The sequence below is a fragment of the Vanessa tameamea genome, chromosome W, assembly GCF_037043105.1.
Source record: "Vanessa tameamea isolate UH-Manoa-2023 chromosome W, ilVanTame1 primary haplotype, whole genome shotgun sequence".
In the NCBI taxonomy this organism is placed as follows: Eukaryota; Metazoa; Arthropoda; class Insecta; order Lepidoptera; family Nymphalidae; genus Vanessa; species Vanessa tameamea.
Window position 1 is genome coordinate 4,724,198 of NC_087340.1, and position 10,837 is coordinate 4,735,034.

A 10,837-nucleotide genomic window follows, 5' to 3' on the forward strand; every position below is an offset into this window, starting at 1 on the left:
TGTACTAATTCCGTACGAAAATATCTCGAACTCAGTATAACTTAGGATATTTAAACACCGTACTTCAAAACAAGACAAATTTTATTAAAACTAAATTAACTATCTACTTTTCCGTGAACAAAACATCATCGCGATTTAACTTAGCAAACGTATTAAATATTGTGTGATGTTACAGTCCATTAATCATTTTTATTTCATGTTTACGTTTGCTAAGTTTGCTTATGGTGGGCGGTACGAAAAGAAAAATGTTCCTTTTGGTGGGCGGAATGTTCAGGATTTGTTCGATTCCAATGCCTTCACAAAATATTTAACATGTTGCACATTGGCTTCACTAGATGGCGTTGGGATCGAGTTAAATCGCGATGATGTTTTGTTCACGGAAAAGTAGATAGTTAATTTAGTTTTAATAAAATTTGTCTTGTTTTGAAGTACGGTGTTTAAATATCCTAAGTTATACTGAGTTCGAGATATTTTCGTACGGAATTAGTACACGCACTGTACAATGATTGGGTTTTATTCATTTTCCGGGAAAAGAAGGCTAATGGCTGCCAATGATTGTCAACCAATTGCTGCAGAACCGCACCCATGGCTGTATTTGACGCATCTGTGACTAGGGCAAGCGGTGCATCTATAACTGGGTGTGTTAAAAGGCTAGTATTAGAAAGATTCGACTTACATTTTTCAAAAATCTGTAACAGTTCTGGAGTCCAGGACAGGATCGTTGCACCCTTAACTTTTGGACCGGCCAACATAGCATGTAGTGGAGCCTGATCCTCGGCAGCGCTGCGTAAAAATCGACGGTAGTAATTAACCATGCCGAGAAATCGTCTTAAACCCTTTGCCGTTTTCGGTGGAGGGTATTGCTTGATAGCAGCAATCTTGTCCTCCAGTGGGCGGCGTGTCCGGTGGGCGGGTACCATTTGCAGAAATAGTGTACCCCAAGAAAACAACTTCTTCTTTCCCGAACGAACATTTCTGTTCATTAATTAAAAGACCATATTCACTGAGACGCTTAAAAAGTTGATCCAGATGCTCCTGATGTTCTGCATGAGAGCGAGAGTAAACTAGTATGTCATCAATATAGGAGTAGCAAAAATCTAAACCGCGAAGTACCTCATCTAGAAAACGCTGGAATTTTTGGGCCGCGTTCCTTAGACCAAACGACATAAAGGGAAACTCGAATAGTCCAAAAGGTGTCGTTATGGCTGTTTTCTTTATGTCTTCCTCAAACACGGGTATCTGGTTAAAAGCTTTAACCAGATCTAACTTAGAAAAACTGTGCAGCCCGCGAGCCTAAGCGAGTAATCTTCAATATGGCGAATCGGGTACCTATCTGGTATAGTACGACTATTCAGTGCGCGGTAATCCCCACAGGGTCTCCAACCATCATTCTTTGGTGCTAAGTGCAAAGCAGATGCCCACGGTGAGTCGGAGCGTCGAGCAGTGCCATCCTGCAACATTTCATCAAACTGCTCTTTAGCCACTTTTAAGCGAGCTGGTGCCAATCGTCGCGGTTTGCAATAGACAGGTGGTCCAGGAGTTGTGCGGATAAAATGAACAGTAGAATGTTTTATCCTTCGGTCTATGCCACATGGTCTCGTTAAAGATGGGAACTTCGATAAAAGACTATGGTATTCACTATTACCTGATATCGCCTTGACACTGTAGTGTTGACAAACTTTAAGCGTTGCGGGGCACGTCAGAGAAGTCACGCCATCCAACAAACTTTTGTTTCTGCAATCAACTAATAGATTGAAATAAGATATAAAATCAACGCCTATTATAGGTTTGTCGACTTCTGCTACTACAAAATTCCAAGTGAAATCTCGCCTCAGTCCAAAGTTCAAATGCAACTTTTGTAAACCATATGTTCGTATGATTGATCCGTTAGCAGCAATAAGGGAATAATCAGTCGGCTCTCTACGCTCCTTTAAAAATCTGCGAGGCAAAACACATAAATCAGATCCCGTGTCAATTAAAAATTGTGTCTTTGTAGACTTATCGGTAACAAAAAGGCGGCGAGATGAAGGTAAACAGTCAGTAGCCGCCGCTATTGACTGTTGAGTAAGTTTTTCGATTTGAAATTGCACGGGATTGTACATTTAGTTGCCTTATCCCCAAATCTATTATGATACCAACATATACCTGGTTCCTTGTTCCTGCTTGCAGACCGTTGACGGTGCCTCGAAATATTATATTGCCTCCGGGTTCCTTTGTGTGGGTAGTTAGTACGGCCACGCCCAAGGTCTAGTTGTGCGATTTGCTGGCTGATCTCCGTACGAAAGCGGGTAGAAATTAATTCATCCATCCTCTTGATGAAAATATCAAAACCTGAAGCAGAAGTACTAGCAACCTGATTAGAAAAAGGTGTTACCTCGCTAATTTTATCGGCCAACTCTGCCACGTCGTCTAATCTTAAGCTTGTCTGAGAAGCTATTATCGCTTGAATATGCGAGGGCAAACGGCTAGCCCACAGGATTCTTAAGAAATCACCATTCACCTGGTCACCTGCTAATGAACGCAAAAGGCGGAGAAATTGTGAAGGCTTCCGGTCTCCTAACTCTTCATGGGTCAACAATTGCCGCATCCGGTGGTCGCGCGACGTAGTATCGTCGTTTAATAAGTTCGTTTTTTAATTTATCGTACTTACCAACGCTGGGCGGACTAGTAATCACGTCCCTAACCTCACGCGCAATTCTTTGATCTAGCTGCTGCACAACGGTATAAAATTTTGTTGAATCGGCTTTAGTACCCGAGGTCTCAAATTGCGCTTCTATCTGAGCAAACCAAATATCTGGGTCTTCCGGCCAAAAGAGAGGTAAACGCACGGATACACGATCGACCGTTGCTGAGCACTCTTCAAATTTTTCATCAGTAGCCATCTTAGCGGTTAACGTACGTAGCGAACGCGATCACGTCGGGGTCACCAATATATAGCTTGCTAATCGTAGGTCGGAATAAAACTCTCAACAAACTATATAATTATTATATATTCTTCAAGTTTAACAATAAGAACAGAGAAAGAAAGTCGCGAATAAGAACAGTAAGCTGGTACACGAGAAAAATGGAAGAGAAGATATTGAAAGCGTAAGAAAGTTTAAAGAAATACTAGAAGGCGAAATAAAAGGGTATTAAGCGGGCACGATAAAAACGGACACAGGTTCGACGCGGGGAAGCAATAGCGGTCTACTGTGGCAGCCGTGGGTCGACTGGTGCTCAGCGGTCCGTTGGCTCCGCCCACTTTCGCGCGTCACAAACTGGATATAATAGTGGGATCGAGACGGCCAGTTTGCATCGCTCGCAGCCCGTCGATAGTGGTCACCACAACTATCATCAGTTAATTTACGTTTATTACGATGAGTAACCTTAGAAATGTCAGAAAACTCAAAAGATTGTTTATTAATTACCAGATTTGGTTGAGAGTCAGAGCGACATACACTTGGGCCACTTCCAGTCGGTGAGCGCAGTTTGTACATAGTTGATCCGTGTTTTGTCTACCTTATCGGATTAGCACTGCTTTTAGAGAAGGCAAAAAAATAAGAGGCCGTCTTCTTTCCCCGAGGTGAGGAGGAGCGGTTACCTCGTCGCTGCTTTAGTTTTAGAAGTAGAAAGCTTTAAATTCGCACAATTAGTGTAATCAACTTCACTTCCTAATGTTTTGATAATAGGTGTTAATTTGACAAAACTTCCAATGTACAGTATTTTTAAATGACGCACAGCACGTCCACTCAGTACGAAAACTTGTGACGAATTCGTAATTTGCTTTCTTCCTCCCTCAAATGAATCACTTCATTCGTCGCCTTTTGCAAATCGCTTTCGAGGTTTTCAAATTTTGGGAAATTAGTCGTTTTCGCGCTTAACGATCCCGACGTGAGGTCATCATCCTTCCTCTTTGCTTCATTCTGGATAAGACCTTCTACAGCATCCTTTGTTAGTGATTTTACATCATCAGCTGCGGACACTGCGACTCTCTTCTTATTGACTTCGTTCTGGGCCGCGGTATCACCAGCATCATTAAGATTAGTACCTCGAGGTGTCTCAAACACACATTTCAACTTGTAGTCCATAAGCTGATCAGGACTTATTTCCTTCCACACTTGATCTATGTTAGTTTTTTCCCTCGGGAGCAATAACACTTTGCACCATAAACTTATGTTTATGTTTTTCATTGGGGTCCACATGGACAGGCTGAGGAGTAATTGCTATATCGAGTTTGGAATTGGGTTCGAGCACCCCAGAGTTGGGACGAACGCAATACGCTTCTTTGGGGCAGTGGTCTTGATTTTGAACAAGACGGTATGCTCTGATGGGTTTGTCAACCTCATGTACGTTGCGTAGCCCAGTTCAAACAATCCTGAAAAATCAACTTTGAACTTCAGTTCATTTTGCGGCTCTATAGTTAACACTTGGTTCGGCATTTTGTGTTAATTATTGTATTTCGTAAGCAAAATTAACGGATCAAGATTATCTTTATAATCGAGATGTCGGCCACAGTAAAGATGAATGACGAATTCGAAATGCGCCCAAGGCTTCTCCCCCTGCTGAAACAATCGCAACATCTAAGACCCCTCAAGTGGCCAAGCCCAAGCTGGTTGCCCCACGTACAGCTGCAGTGGTGGTAACGCTGCAGCCGGAAGCGTAACAGAAGGGTGTCACGTATGCCCAGATCTTGGAGCGCGCCGAGCAGGGCGTGCGTCCAGACGGGGTCCCAGGACGGGTCCTGCGTGACACCTTGGTGCACCTAGGTGGGAGGCTTCGGGAACTGTTTGACGAGTGTCTGTCTAGCGGGCAGTTCCCGAAGTCGTGGAAGGAGGGCAAATTGGTCCTGTTGCCAAAGGGGAGGCTTCCCCTAGACTCTTCTTCGGCATACAGACCAATTGTGCTGCTGAACGAGACGGGCAAACTCTTCGAGAAGATTCTCGCTACTCGTCTTGTTCAGCATCTCGAAGAGGTGGAGCCGAGTCTTTCAGAGACACAGTACGTGTTCAGGGCTGGTCGTTCAACGGTGGACGCCCTGAACGCCCTGAAGATCCGAACCACAGAGGCGGTGGCCCGAGGGGACGTGGTCTTGGCGGTATCGCTGGACGTGGCGAACGCCTTCAACAGTCTTCCTTTCGAGACTATTAGGGAGGCACTCAGATACCACAGGGTGCCTTCTCATCTCAGGAGACTTTTGGGGGCATACCTCCGGGACCGTGTGGTCCTCTGGGAGGAAGGTGTTGGGCGAATTGTCCGGTTTCAGGTAGGTTGCGGCGTTCCACAGGGGTCGGTTCTCGACCCAATACTGTGGAATGTTGGCTTCGATTGGCTCCTGCGAGCACACGTCCTTCCCGGAATGGGGGTGTTTTGCTACGCAGACGGCACTCTCATCACGGCGAGAGGGCGGAATTTTCAGGAAGCGTCCCGCTTGGCTGAAGTCGGAACTTCGCTCACGGTGGACCGTATTGGAATGTTGGACTTGAGGGTCTCCATCTCTAAAACGGAGGCCCTTTTATTTCACGGTCCACGCCAGGGACCCCCCAGAGGGGCATCTATCACCGTCCGCGGGACGTTGATTAAGGTGCAGGCCCAAGTAAGGTATCTAGGTCTGATCCTGGATGGAAGATGGAGTTTCGGGCAGCACTTTGTCCAACTGGGCCCGAAGCTCATCAATGCCGCTGCCGCCTTAGGTCGCATCCTACCCAACGTGGGAGGACCAGACTCGCCATGTCGGCGCCTATATGCCTCTCACTGCTCGGAACAAGGCGCATCTGCGGAGACCGCAGAGGATCGTAGCGGTGAGAGCGATACGTGGATACCGTAAGGTTTCGTGGACGGCGGCGACGCTTCTTGCGAGCGATCCGCCTTGGGAATTCCAGGCGGAGGTGCTCGCGGAAGTTTACTGTTTCCGGGTGGAAACCAGAGCGAGTGGCGACCGTCCAGGGTCCGCGGAGGTGGAGCGAGTAAGGGCTCTTGCCCAACGAGCTCTTATTCACAGATGGGAGGAGGACCTGGGGTCCCCAACAGCAGGCCTGGCGGCAGTGGAGGCGATCCGTCCCCACTTGAGTCGATGGTTGAAACGGAGTCACGGCACACTCACATTCAGGCTAACTCAGCTGCTTACCGGGCATGGTTGTTTCGGTAAGTACCTGCACCAGATAGTGAGGCGGGAAATGACGCCCGCTCGCCACGCATGCGGTGCGCCATTGGACACAACGCGTCACACCCTGATGGAGTGTGCCGCCTGGAGGCCTCAGAGTCATTCCCTGGTGGCGATAGTCGGTGGAGATCTCTCGTTGCCGAACGTGATAACCGCCATGCTAGGCAGCGAGAGGTGCTGGAACGAGATGGTCTCTTTCTGTGAAAGTGTAATGTCGCAGAAAGAGGCTGCGGAGCGGGCGCGTGAGGAGAGGGCCTCTGCGGATTCGCTCCGACGAAGAAGACCGGGGAGAAGGCATAAGCGCTATGCGCACCTTCTCCCCCCGCTGTAAGCGTCGCCGGGAGTAGGGGGGTTCTCTGTACCCCGAGAACTCCTCTAGCTTAGAGGCCCATGGTGGGCCAACCGTCGGAGCGTTACGGTAGCATGCGCAAGCGATCCCGTGATGCCCCCCTGTAAAGAACGAGTGGGTACCGCTGGTTTTTTAGTGGGTATAGCGTTATTGAAGGTAATTAAGCCTTTTAAAGTAATTGGCCTACAAGTGATTTTCCGTTTCTTTTGTTTTTCTTTTATACCTATTGACATCATTTGGCCACAGTGATCCGATGTTAGGTTTGACAAGATTTACTTATTAACGGCCTAACAATTACAAAACACGTTGTCTATACAGGTTGCGGAAGTTGCTGATATTCTTGTAGGTTCAGAAAACATTTTATTTAGATTAAAGGACTGAAATAAATTTATGAACTTTGTACTTATGGAAGATTGCACTAAAATATAAATGTTAAAATCTCCACAAATAACATTCTTTCGCCCAATACAAACTCGCTTAACGCTTCGGGCATCCTCCAGCACACATTCAAACAGGTTAAAATGTGATTGTGGAGGTCGGTACACGCACATTGCTATAGTACAATCGAGTTCCACACATGACAATTCAATAGGGCGCTCTATGGAAAGATCTACAGTGTCTTTTCCGTCTTTACAGTTTATCGTCTGCTTTGTGTCTATCAATGATCCTCCATGTGTAGCTGATTTTCTAAAGAACGCACTTGACAATTTATAATTGTTAATACTAGGTGGTAGTTGATGTAACAAGATCCAATGTTCTGTTACATAAAATATATCAATAATAAAGTACTTTAAAAATAATTTTCTATTTCATTATCTTTGCTAGATAAGCTCTTTTTTTATTTTTTATTTATTCGTTACCACAGTTTACATAGCATATTTAAGGTTGGGTCTCTCTAGTGAGCATGATTCATACTCGTATCAGAGGGTCATACTCTTCCATAACATGTTATGTTATATAAGCAACCAAAGAATAAACAAACTTTTAATTAATATAAAAAAAAACAAAGAAAATAAAGTAAAATCAAAAAAAAAAAAGATAACTGAACTAATATTTATTACAAAGTGCAAGTGTTTTTTGTGAGGCAAGGTGTGTGTGTGTGTGTGTGTGTGTGTGTGTGTGTGTGTGTGTGTGTGTGTGTGTGTGTGTGTGTGTGTGTGTGTGTGTGTGTGTGTGTGTGTGTGTGTGTGTGTGTGTGTGTGTGTGTGTGTGTGTGTGTGTGTGTGTGTGTGTGTGTGTGTGTGTGTGTGTGTGTGTGTGTGTGTTTGTGTGTGGGTGGGTGTGTATAAGTGAGTGTATAAATCATTGCTGTAGAATTAGTGTATGTGTTTTTATACGTAAAAAAATTATTTTTTACTTCCTACGAACGAGTAGTTCGATCTCGTCGTAGCTTTTTGTTATTAACGTTAATTTTTTAACCTTATCATATTGTACGGGATAAATTTTAAATATTTTATTCATGTTATTGTAGAGATAAGCACATTGTGTTAGATATTGATGACTAGCAAAAGAAGTTTTGGGAGCATACACGTCAGTAACTTTGTAGCTTAGTCTTCTATTTAAAACTTCTGCATTGAATTTCAACGATTTGTGTCCTCTAAGAATAATCCGTTGAACATACAATTGTCTTACAGTTAATACCTTACTTGCTGCATACAACATACGCGTAGGGAATTGATAGGGCAAGAAGTGGATGACTTTTAACAACAATCTTTGGGCTCTTCCAACTTCAATGAATTTTGTTTTAACAGCACCTCCCCACACAGGAATACAGTACCCCAATACAGACTGCGCCAGTGCAATGTATATTTTAATCATTAGGACCTTAGAGGCAACGTGTCTTAACATTTTAAAAATCCAAATCAACTTACGTAACCTGAGGGCTTAGCCAAGTTGAGATAGTTTTGACAAGCGCTGACGAAACGATGTCGAAGTTTTTGATCGATAACTAAGCGATCTTAGAGACTCAATAGTTAACGCTAAAAAAATGGCGTCTTACATGGTGATCGACAAGTGTTTTATTTGTTAAACTTATTTTTTCTATTATTACCTTTTAAAATTATTTGTGCAGCAATTACGGTTAGACAAAACAACCTTTGAAGCTCTTTGTCATGAACTCCGACACAAGACTTCGTTAAAAGGAACCAAAGAGATTCCCCTCAATGTTAAGGTAAGTGCTTAATAATCTTATTGATAATTTATTTATTTATTAAGGACACACCACATGTCATAATAAAAACATATTCAGAATTAACATAAAGTGTGTGACTCTTCAAGACAGCCACAACAGTTATTTTCGTTACAGTTATATAATAATAACATAAACAATATTTTTACAATAATAAAAATTACTCACAATAGAATATTGTATTTGATATTTATTTTTTAACGTAACTATGATAAATTTCATTTCCTTAATTGTTGTGTGTTTGTAATTATTTTGCACTCTTAGTTTCCTAGCAACAGGATCCTATCAGCGAATTGTTGGGGTTTCTCAGCATCTTGCCCAACGGACAGCTAGTCGGTGCATAAGACAAGTCATTGATGCTTTGAACCACTCTGCTATCATGGAAAAATGGATCAAGTTTCCGAAAACACGACAAGACAGAGCATTTATAAAACAAGAGTGAGCATTTAAAGTAACAATATTTAATTTATGAAATAAATTTAATAAACATAACATTTTAATTTACGAGGTTCCAAAGAAGATTTGGCCTGCCTGGTGTAATTGGGTGCATAGATTGCACCCATATAGCTTTGGTAAAGCCCAACCATGAAGAGCATCTATATATAGAGCCGAGATGGCCCAGTGGTTAGAACGCGTGCATCTTAACCGATGATTTCGGGTTCAAACCCAGGCAGGCACCACTGAGTTTTCATGTGCTTAATTTGTGTTTATAATTCATCTCGTGCTCGGCGGTGAAGGAAAACATCGTGAGGAAACCTACATGTGTCTAATTTCAACGAAATTCTGCCACATGTGTATTCCACCAACCCGCATTGGAGCAGCGTGGTAGAATATGCTCCATACCTTCTCCTCAAACGGGAGAGGAGGCCTTAGCACAGCAGTGGGAAATTTACAGGCTGATTATGTTTATGTTATGAAGAGCATCTTTTTTATAATAGAAAAGGATATCATTCCTTAAATGTTCAAATGGTAGATATAATAATTATTTATATTGTACGGCATGTTAGAGTGAGATATCAGTCTTAATAGAGGTTTTATTTTCAGGTTTGTGATAGTAATCTTTTAATTTTAAATGTAAATGCAAAGTTTGGTGGAGCTACACATGATTCACATATATGGTCTTCTAGTAGAGTTGAATTATATATGCGTGAACTTCATCAAAATAATGAGAAAGTATGGCTCTTAGGTAGGTATTTATAATAATAAAAAGATCTAATCTAAAGGAGTTTAATTGTGACTAACCAAATTTTAAAATAATTTTCAGGTGACTCTGGATATCCACAACGCCCTTGGCTTATGACACCTATCCTCAATGCAGTTGAAGGTTCTAGGGAAGACCAATACACTCGATTGCATGTGCAAGCCCGTAACTGCATTGAGCGATGTTTTGGATTACTCAAAGCAATGTGGAGATGTTTGCTTAGAGACAGGGTTCTTCACTATCATCCTCGTGTAGCTAGCAAAATTACAATGGCATGTTGTGTATTACACAATATAGCTTTGCAATCTGGGCTGCCACCACCACAACCACTTCCTGCTGCACATGACAATGGGGATGATACAATGATGCAAGATCCCACATCCACTGCGTTTGTAGGTAGCCAGAGTGAAGTAATCCAAGGCAGAGCCATGCTGAGTTGTTTATTGAATAGGATATAGTAAGATTATTTTAAGCTTTAATATGAATCTATTTTACATTTCTTAAAGAATTTGTAGCAATCATTTCAAAGCTACCGATAAATATTCTTCAAACAAAGGTCGTACACTTCTCAAAAAGAACGCTGTTCCCGTTATAGAGGTAATAAAAAGAGTAAAAAACTAAATGAAGTATTTATATATATATATATAAATATATATATATATATATATATATATATAAATATATATAGAAATATAAATATATATATATATATATTTATATTTCTAGCCTACCTCAATAGTGACGAGATATATTTTACTTATATTGTTTTATGAGCCGAGATGGCCCAGTGGTTAGAACGCGTGCATCTTAACCGATGATTTCGGGTTCAAACCCAGGCAGGCACCACTGAGTTTTCATGTGCTTAATTTGTGTTTATAATTCATCTCGTGCTCGGCGGTGAAGGAAAACATCGTGAGGAAACCTGCATGTGTCTAATTTCAACGAAATTCTGCCACATGT

At 42.4% G+C, this 10,837-nt stretch overlaps 1 long non-coding RNA gene and 1 pseudogene across 1 annotated transcript; one reads left to right on the forward strand and one right to left on the reverse strand.

Moving 5' to 3' along the window:
* Positions 1 to 3,728: 3,728 nt before the first annotated feature.
* Positions 3,729 to 4,518, reverse strand: LOC135194581 (vesicle-associated membrane protein-associated protein A-like; annotated as a pseudogene).
* Positions 4,519 to 9,589: 5,071 nt separating this feature from the next.
* Positions 9,590 to 10,375, forward strand: LOC135194623 (uncharacterized). Its single transcript, XR_010309860.1, has 3 exons — positions 9,590 to 9,645; positions 9,721 to 9,862; positions 9,941 to 10,375. It is a non-coding gene; the product is annotated as an uncharacterized LOC135194623 (long non-coding RNA).
* Positions 10,376 to 10,837: the final 462 nt, after the last annotated feature.